An 11267-nucleotide genomic window follows, 5' to 3' on the forward strand; every position below is an offset into this window, starting at 1 on the left:
TTTTTTCAGCCCTGTCAAATACCAATTACAAAATACTCAAAAGTAATTGAAATACGTATTTCAAATACAAGTAACAGAAATACTGCCTATCTCTGCCTGTATTGACCCTTAGTGTATCTCTGTGTGCATCTACACGCCCATGTTACTGCAGGAGCAACAACCCTGTCACTCACGCATCATTCATTTTGAGAGAGCATGTACAACAGACACACACACACACACACACACACACACACACACACACTGCAATGTGTCTAGGTGAAATGTACACAAAATCCTTTGCCCAGCACACACTGCGTGATCTTGAAAGGTTCCGTCTGAAGAGTAGCTGAAGAGCTTTTCACATGTGGACAACTAATGTGGAAGAAAATGCTAATTAAAAACATTTTGTTTGTGAAAATTACACAAAACATGGGATCATACGGTCAGGTTCAATCTCTGGAGGAATGTTGAGAAATGCTGGGTCTTCAAATAAAAATAATTTAATAATAAAACTTGTGGAACAGTGAAAAAAGACTGCAAGCAAATTATAGACAATGGATATGATTAATAGGCTGAATTTGAAACATTGGCAATCATAAAATTCCCAGCAATCGCTCATTCCCATCATGCCCTCAACTGTCATCGCTGCTCTACATTATATTAAGGCGTTGTCCATATATTTGACAACTGTATCTTGTGTGAGTGATCAGTTAATCCAAAGAGTAACAGTCTGAAATAAACAACATTACTGTTTTATGTGGATAAAATAATTAAAAAATACATTAAATCCACAAAATAAGCTGAAAGGCCTCAATTTTAATTGCTGACTAAGTTTTAAATATACAGTATATCTTTGTAAGAGCTCATAAAACATTGCAGTGAGTTATGATACAAATTAAAATTGATTTATATCATATCAGCTTTTGTAGCATAGTTGAACTTTTGTCACATACATTTGTCATGTATGAAAATATAACTGTATAATTAGTGTATACGTTTTCCCCATTTCCAAATGTCCCAGGATATTGATACTCTAAGTATGTGGTGGCCTTGATGAACTACAGAACTCAATAACCCTAATGTATCAGCTTTCCCTTGTGGGCAGTGAAACCTTAAATGCACAAAATTTCAGAATCGCTCAGCACAAATACCTTATAATACCTGGATTATGCAGACACACACACACTACACACACAGACACAGACACACACACACACACACACAAACACAAACACAAACACACAAAGTAAATCCCAGCCCCACCCCTCCCCTGCATCCCCAGCTCCAGTGCAACATTCCTGGTGAGAGCACCGGTGGGAACCTGCCAGGTCCAGCATCCTACGGAGGGAGGGAGGCGGCCGGGAGAACAGAGCCGTCTCAGGGACCCGGACAGCAGCATCATTATGAGCCCCCAGGATAAATAACCCAGCCTTAATGCAACACACCGTAGCCCGGCCAGGGCTAGCCGACCCTCGTCAAATGGGCCTCAGATAGCGCGGCCCGCAGCGCCCAACATCTCGACAAGTATACAGGAAATCCAGATAAATACATAAATAAATAGGAGTGTTGTAGTTGGCAGGCCCACGTTGTTTGAGAATACCTCTGTATATTTGGATTGCTACTCGAAGCTCCCTGCACCGGTGGATAGTCAGCGTCTATATAAGCTCTTTCATGGGGCTTGAGCCCGGCTGCCTCGCGTAGAAATGAATCGGGGGTTTTGATGATCGGGAGGGCAATTAAAATGCACCACGCTTCAGGTGTTGAATGTTTAGATTGTGAAAATATAGATTTAATATGTTCTCGACATCATTATGCATCATTAATGCTAATGGCGGTGCTGCTGCGAAACGGTCTTCTATTGACACACATTGGCATTTACATGAGCACACATCCTAAATATATCGCTACATATACCACCACATGTCATCACATGGGAAACTGAGCCCGAGCCAAAAATATCACTCAAAGTGCCATCATGTTCATATCATATCTACAAAATACGCATGAATTATAATTTTAATGTTCCGACAGTCTGCCGCGAAGTCTTATAAATTATATCAAATTTATGGGTTGACATAATCACGTTGGCCCCTTGCCTTTGTCTTTGCTTTGATGCCAGTTGATCCTTCTCTCATCCGCCATGTACTTTGGTTCAGATCTGGGGTGCACAGGCTCTCTTAGGGTGCCCAATCTCCCACAGTCCAACAAAACCATTGCACATGGCGTCTCAGAATAACAAAGTCTGCATGTTGGGAACATACAAGCTGCCAGTTTCCCCTCTCTTCTGTTGTTCTATTCTCTCTCTCTGCCAAAGCTCTGGAGAAGAGGAGGAAGGGGGGCAAGAAATCCCTTGCGAACGACAGCTGAGACCTGGGACATGTTTTAAATTTGGACACTAATGTTGGTTCTTTTTTCAGCCCTTCTGTAATATGTTTTATGTGCCTCCCAAACATTGGAACAGGGCTTGCATCCCTCTCTCCCTCTGTATCCATCTCATACATCACATGGAGGAGTTGGATGTCAACGCGCCCTGGGTCCGCTACAGTTTCTCTCAGAGCGAATAAGACATGAGGCTCTATATGGCAGTATGGAGCGGAGAGAGAGAGAGAGAGAGAGAGAGAGAGAGAGAGAGAGAGAGAGGGAGGGAGAGAGAGAGAGAGAGAGAGAGAGAGAGAGAGAGAGAGAGAGAGAGAGACGTCCTGAGAGACAAGGCAAGAAGGGCTTTTTACGGCATCAAAAGGAACATCAAGTTGGACATCCCAATTCAAATCTGGCTCAAAATATTGGACTCCGTTATATAACCTATTTCCCTTTATGGTTGCGAGGTCTGGGGTCCACTTGCCAACCAAGATTTTACAAAATGGGACAAACACCAAATTGAGACTCTGCATGCAGAGTTCTGCAAATCCATTCTCTGCATCCAACGGAAAACACCAAATAAGGCATGCAGAGCAGAATTAGGACGATACCCACTAATTATCAAAATTCAAAAGAGAGCATTTAAATTTTATAATCACCTAAAAGAAAGTGACCCTGACACACTCCATAACAAAGCCCTCACCTACAGAGAGACTCTAGAGAGATGCCCCCTCAGCCAGCTGGTTCTGGGACTCAGAAACCCCATTAGACTAAACCAAATTATAAGAAAACAAAAAGAAAACTATCTGACACATTGGAAAGAATCAACCAAAAACCAGAGCAAATTGGAATGCTATTTGGCCCTGAACAGAGAATACACAGTGGCAGAATACCTGAGCACTGTGACTGATCCAAAACTAAGGAAATCCTTGACTATGTACAGACTCAGTGAGCACAGCCTCGCCATCGAGAGAGGCCGCCACAGGCAGACCTGGCTCCCAAGAGAAGACAGACTGTGCACCCACTGCACACAACATGAGGTGGAAACCGAGCTGCACTTTTTAACTACCTGCCAACTGTACCAAGACATCAGAGACACATACTTCCCACAGATTACAAACACCCAAAAAGATTTTGAAAACATGACTAATAACAAAAAACTTCCATATCTGCTGGGTGAAGTACAGCAATGTGCAAACACAGCAGCAAGATTTGTGAGCTGTTGTGACAGGAAAAGGACGTCTAATGGAATACAACCACCGTAAAAACTGTCAATCATCGGTGTATTCCTGCACTGTCTGCACCGTGCGGATCTCTGTACATAGACATACTGTACATATAAACAGAACAGATACCTTTAAATACATTTGAAAAGAAAAAAAAAAAATGTTGCAGTGTTTACACAGTTCTCACTTATTTGTATTTATATTTTTTAACTGCAATGTCCACATTTTTCTATTTTTATTTTAAGTTATTTACTTATCTGTATATATATATTTTTTTTAACAGCAAAAGCACAATGTTTCTGTTTGTATTTTTAAGTTAATTTTACCTATTCTTATTTATATATTTGATTGCAATGTTGCAATGTTACACAGCTCTGTTTACACATTTTTACTTCACACTTGCTTTGGCAATGTAAATGTATGTTTCCCATGCCAATAAAGCCCCTTTGAATTGAATTGAATTGAATTGAATTGAGAGAGAGAGAGAGAGAGAGAGAGAGAGAGAGAGAGAGAGAGAGAGAGAGAGTACATGTAAATGCTTGCATTTATGTGCGTTTGAGAGAAAATGAGAGAAGTTAAGGGAAAAGATGGAGGGAAGGGGGAAAGAAAGGTCATCACCCGCTGAATGGATCCAATGTGTCAAAGCTTTTGCTGACCGAAGCAACAAAAAACGCTGGTCCTTTAATTAACAACAGAGCATATTTGTGGACAAGAAATGGAATATGTAATCTCCAATCGTGGTTAGAGAGGAAAGAGAGTGACTCAACCATCGCTCTTTACCAATAAAATACTCAAGTTTGTTTCTCTGAAGAGCTGAAACAGTCTGCCCTATCTTGGTTTGCCATCAGAAACATTGAACTACTGTGTATGTTTAATCACAATACTACCATGTTAAATGGCTCTCCTGGCTGAAGAAGGCCTACTGCATCAACACATCAATTATCACTCAAAAAATATTAAGAAATTAATATGATTTGCAGCTCACAAGGCAAGAGTGTATATGACAAGTACAGAGGATGTAGTCCCATACATAACTGATGTGAAGCATCACGTTTAGACACACACACACACACACACGCATAAACACACAACACACACACATGTGCTGTACATATACATGGTGTGAATAATGTGAGGGTGTAGAAGCTACTCCTCTGCAGTCTCATCTTTCTCTCCTGGTGAAAACAGGCCTTCTCTCACCAAGGCTGGATTAATGGTGAACACATGTTAGGAGGAGGTCACTGTCTTCCAGTGGCTGCAATTTAGGATTAGTGGAAACAGTCAGATGGAAACAGCTCAGCTCTCACTCTCTCTTTCACTTAAAACCCCCTCCTTTTCCTAAGCCCTCCCCTCACTTTAAACTCCCCATTCATTTCCCTCAAATCACCAGTTGAATTGTAGGCCTCCTGTTTTTTTTGACAAGGTCGGCGTGGTTTTTTCTCCGAGGAGGAACATAAACAAGAGAGACACAGAAATGAGGTGAGGGAGAGGAGAGTGGAAGGGGAAAGATGAGTCTCTGGATGCCGGAGACCAAAGCCCTGTGGCAAGGAAAGGCACTGGCAGTCAGGCACTTCACTGCTCCAACATTAATAGTGGCACCCTGCGCTGCCTGTCTCACACACACACACACAGTGCATCACATGCACGCAGGGCACAAAAATACACTCGCTATGCTCTAAGCAAGCGGTGCTGCTGTCGCATCTACGTGCACACACACACACACACACACACACACACACACACACACACAGACACACACACACATGATATCATGATAATCCCTCGCAATCCATGCTACTGTCATGGAGGTATGAAAGCCTGCCAAGGACATGCGAGAACCGACACCAAACCAGAACAAATAAACCGCACCGTAAGTTTTTCCCCCACCGCAGGAACGGAGAGAGAGAAAAAGGAGGAGAGCAGAAAGACGGAGTGAGGGGAGAGAAAAGTTAGAGAAGTTTCAAGGGGAGAAAAGCCCACAGCACGCGGCCCAGAGTGTGCCTCGCATGCAACCGTCTCCCACCCACAGAGCAAGTCTCCAACACTGTGCTGGCTGGGGATGGAGGGAGCTGGAGCTGACACTGTGGATTCTTTTGACTGGAGAGGAGAGCAGAGGAGGAATAAAAAAACAACAGAGTAGATCATGATAAAAGAGCGCACAGGAGTAGAAAGAGATCAAGACAGCTGATTGAAGAGAAAATCTAGGTGAAGGAGATGGGAATATAGCAGCGGAAAGTGGCGATCAGAGATGATAATGAAAAATATGGGGAAGCAATGAAGCCTCGAGGGAAATAGTAAAGATGAGGTCAACATGCAAACAGAGAAAAGAGCTGAAAATGGTTCTCTGGTATGTCTAATGAAGTGTGAATTGTCCATGTTCAACCTGTGAAGTGATTTGCTATTAAAGCCGTGACCTCACAACATACTTTATTATAACATGGGATTTAACATAGCTCATAAATGACACATTGTCTATTAGCACCACAGCTATGGAAATCTGTGTCATCTGTGTCTGAAACAGGGCTGCACTGGGCCTGTCTGGCGTGTGTGTGTGTGCATGTGCGTGTATGTGCATGCTTGTGATCATGTTGCTGATGAAAACCAGTCAAGAGTCTCTTTTTGGGACATGAGCTCAGTTCTGTCCGCAACTTCAAAACAGCTGATGATAAGCATTTATCTCCAAACACTGGCAATATCTCCGTAGGAAATCACAATTAGAGGGGAAAGTAGGTAAAACAAGAGGCGAGTGTGGCGAGAGTTGGGCAGACTTGGGGAGACAAGGGAAAAACTGGGGATTACTGAGATGTTATGGTGATGGGAGGAGGTGGATGTCGGACGAGGGGCGCTAAGCTCAGGCTGTGTGTGTGGACTGCGGACAGAGAGGGAAGGAGGCCCATGCCTGACCTCAGCTCCTGCTACGGAAATTATCCCGCCAATTACCCGGGACGTATTCCCCCAACGCTCCGAACACTCAGCGGCCAGCCTTTACGACCTTAGGAAACTTTCTGTGTTGTTTTACTGTGGTGACCTCACTGCAGTTAGCGTGCGCTGCAGCTCTGCTGGGAAGAGGGACTGCTACTTGTCACAACCTAAACGCATGACGTCAGGGGGAAAGAGAGTTTAGAGACCTGTGCAACCTCTGTACAGTAGTCAGCAACGGTCATAATGCGTGTGCCTGCAGGAGGCAGATTGATCAGAACTGGAAGTTGGAAGAAAAAAAAAACATCTTATTAGCATCCAAAAGAAAACACATATCAAAAGTGAGGGTAATAAAACTAGGCCTCCTTGAAGCAACAAATAAATATACACATGCACGCTCACACTTACTGTACACACACACTCACACACATACACTCACACTGGTCACTGCAGCCAAGCACAGGAAAGGGGAAGCAGGTAATGGCTCCTGGCAAACTTCAAGCCATGCTTCTCAAACTGTGGGCCAATCACAATGATGTAAATAGTACATCACAGCCAATCAAATACCTCAGTGTAAGAGCTGGGGGATAACCTAGCATTTTCTATTTTTACAACTGCATTTGATACAAGCTGTTGGCTCACAGAGAGTGTGATTGCTGGTATTAGAGCCAAACTGGAATCAGTTATAGAATGATTTGGGCTGAGATCTAAGTGTGTGGATGCCCACACTTAAATGAGCCAATCAATTTGTTTGTCAAAGTAAACTAAATCAGAATCAGAATCACTTTATTCAACAAGTACAATAAATGTAGTGTACAGGAATTTGTGTTGGTGTAGGGAAATATTGACAAGCACGGGGACAGTGCAAGACACACAACTGACAGTAGACTATACACATTGCTCCACATATAAATATTCAGCATCCTCAAGCCCTCCAGCAAAGGTTACCTAGACTACCACCTGACGACTCTGTAACACAGGAAACGACCTGGCGCTGTCATCTAAACTAAGTGTTCAAGACATTTCACTCAACAGACCCTGTCATATTACAATAGAGGTATCACATTCATTCTTCACAGGCAACAGAGCACGATTAATAATCCTGATCCATCCCAGTGAAACCATATGGGTCTACAGGACAGGATCCAGCAGCCAGATTACTAACATCAGTCCTTCCCTGCCTGCAGGGGAGGAAGAGTTGGAGAAAGACACAAGGCAGCACTGCTGTTGTGGTGGAAGCACTGAAAACACTGAAATGCACAGATAGGAGGCGGATAGAATGAATAAGTAGAATAAACAAAAATTGAGTTAAATCTGTTTTCAAATGAAAAACAGAGTCAAAAACAAAAAGAAAAAATACCATGAGAATTGAAGAGAAAACAGAGAAATATGATTCAGAAAAGCCAACAACCAAGGCCAGCAGCTTCCACTGAAGACAACTGCATGTTGACGCAAACATTCAACAGTCCAGACAAGATAATTCAGACTGGGCTGTAAAGCTGTAAAGCCACACTGCTCCTGCTACATCAGCCTCCCTTATCTGTCCTAAATATTGACAGTGATGGCCCTCAGGATATTTGCAGATGTGTGTCTGTGTGTGCAGGTGTGTGTGAGAGTGCATGTGTGCAAGACACATATTCTGTTGTGAAATAGATTTCATTAATCCAGCAAAGCTGATGACCGATGTGAATGACTGTCTGTGAATGTGTTCCACCCAACCTCTCTCCCTTAAGCGCCGGCGGAGGACAGATCCCCTGTGACAACTGGCCAATGACGTCATTACAGACGGGAAAGACACCACCTGAAACCTTCCCATAATATTATCCTCTATCCTTGTGACCTTTTTGAATAATCCATTGATTCCTAAAAGATGTCTCCCAATGTTTAGAAAAGAACGTAGACATAGACAGTCTATAGACAAGAGTCTACAGAAGCCCTATAGACGAGCTTTAAATCCGGGTAGTTATGCTTGGAGCAAAGAGCAGCAGACTCCCAGCCCACGCCGAACACGTCCTGAGCCTGATCGGAGTAGAGAGACCTTGCAGAGTTGGCCAGGAGTGTTTGTTTTCCATTCCTATAGGATGTCGGTAGACATAGCAGTGGAGAGGAAAACAACCAGAGCTTATGTAGGAAATAGCTTCAAAAATAAATCCCATCACTTGTATTATTAGTTGACATAGCAGTTGTAGTCGTATCAATGTCATAAGCGAGATCTAATGCAGGAAATGGACGGGGTGGTTAAAACTGGCGGCGATCTACAAACCCAAGGATGTATAAATGTGGATTTATGAATGGATTGGCTTGTACCGTGAAGCTAGACTGGAGCTCAGAACTTTGAAGTAAATGCTTTGGGGTGGCATAGGCATTTTACTTAAGGTGTGTTCAATTATGTTTAATATTGGTAGTTTTTACTACAGTACATTGGGCATTTCATTTCACAAGGTGTATTGCTTAAAATGGCTTTTACTGCGTACATTACCTGGCAAAGTGTTTTAGCCTGGCAGTAAGATCTACATCCAAATATCAATCAAACAAGTTACAGTTTGATCAAACCAAACTGAAAACACCCTCGGAAAAGAGAGTCATAAAACAGGCAGGCGTTTATGAGCTCTGTTAATAATGTATGTATAAATAGTTCGCTGACAGAGTTGGACTGTTGTTCATACAGCATTTGTCTTTATCCACTATTCCATCGACTATAACTCAAGGTAATGAGAAAGTAATTGATTAACTGCCTTACTGTTAGAAGTGCAGTTTGTCTCTGTATTTCTTTTTTAATGGCCTGTTTGATAGATGGCACAGTGGTCTTTAAATATTCCCCCACAAAGGTTGAGGGGCACAGGGCGGAGACGAGACGATGAAGCAATAGAGAGGGAGAAAAATAGGAGAGGAACTGTGGAAGGATGGAGGATGTGATGAGGAGGAGTGGAAAAGTGGAGAGAAGGAAGGAGAGGAGAGGAAGTGGAGGTGGAAACGTAATAGTGAGAAGTATGGAGTAGAGGAAAGCCGAGAGAAGAGAGCTCCATTTATCCATCCAGTCAGTCCCAGCATGGGGGCACGCTGTACCGTGACCACTGAGAGGGCCTGGGCTTGGGGGGTACGGTCCAGGGGCAGAGGGGGGCGGTCCAGGGGGTAAATCAGGGGTGTATCAGTCCTCTCCACCACTCTGATTCCTAGAAAAACACAAATCTCTCATTCATTTTCCAACCTCCTCCCCTGATGCTGCAGCCCTCATTCACTCAACCAAGGAAATGATCAGTGACTGCAGTTTAAGGGAAGGCAGATGCAGGCCCAGTCTCTTGTATACAGACTCATTAGCCTATGGCGTCACTATGGGGAATGCATCTCCTTCAAAAGGTCTAGATATTTCGCGTATCAATATCTCAAAGCTTATCCACCATCGTTCTCCATTGGTGTCTGATGGAGTTAACACCATGTAAAGTGCCCAGTCCAGCACTGAGCAAAACTCTGTGCTTTCTGTTATTCTTTTCTCAAGGTTTATGAGGCCTCAACTGTTCACACATACAAATTTGGTCGTAAAGCGCCTTGTATAGATGTTTTCACAAATGTTTGGGGATGCATGAAAACGAACTAGAGGCACGTGAGACACATTAACATGATGGCTCAGCGGACTTTTTTAGAGTGGCACTAGAGTCGCATTAACGTATGTCCTTATGGATGCAATCATTTTTGATAAGCTAGATCATGTGGCTGCCAGAAGACAAGCCCCATTTTCCTAGAACATTTCCTAATTTTCCTATAAACAGGCTACAACGTCATATTTTTCCACATTACCGTCCATTTGTGAATATGAATGAAAGCTTGTCAAAGAAATTCCATATCACTCCATTTTCCACACTGATTGCTGCTACTGAGGCATTCCAGACTAGTCTGCCTAATCCCACATTAGTCTCCATTAGAGACATGGTTTAATGATTCCACTATCTCTCCCTCTGTCTCTGTCTCTGTCTCACACACACACACACAGTCACACATGCACACACACACAAATGTACACTCACACACATACAGAGTAACACATATGCTCTCTGTTCATGCGTGTCCCTTCATTTTAGCCCACCTCCCAAGCCATGCTTATGCTTAATGCGTTCTGTCCTTTGAGTAGCCAGTAATGTATGTATATATAGTGTCAGCCACACATGACACACATTTCATTAGATGATTTAATGGCTACCAGTTCCTGCAAAAACCCACCCAGCATTGGAGAATGAATGGAATGAAATCTAAACATAAATCAGCTCATGGGGTCACTTGTAAGGCAAGATCCTGGTTTAGGGAACCGGGACACACACACACAAGCACATGCACACGCATACACATACACATACACACACACACTCGAGCACACAGACAGACAGACAGACACACACACACACACACACACACACACACACACACACACTCACACACATAGACATACCCAAAACTGAGGCCTAGGATGGATATACTGTATAAAAGCCAGCTCTTGCCAGATATATTGTGGCTTTTACTGCAGTTGGCTTGTGTTCCACTTAACGCCCTTTACTTTTACACACACAGTATATCACTCAACTGCCTCTCAGCCTCACTGCACTGCTAATCCAGTGGACCAGCAAGTCAATGGGTCACTGTAGAAGCCCTGAATGTCACTGGAGCAGGGGTCATCAGTCAGGGCAAATAGACTGCTGGCTCACGCCTATATCTCTCAGACAATACATATCCATGCATATGTTCAATACCATGAAATACACATCTTATGCAAAACCCCAGCAAATAACCACA

This window comes from Centroberyx gerrardi, chromosome 4 (genome assembly GCF_048128805.1).
Source record: "Centroberyx gerrardi isolate f3 chromosome 4, fCenGer3.hap1.cur.20231027, whole genome shotgun sequence".
Lineage (NCBI taxonomy): Eukaryota > Metazoa > Chordata > Actinopteri > Beryciformes > Berycidae > Centroberyx > Centroberyx gerrardi.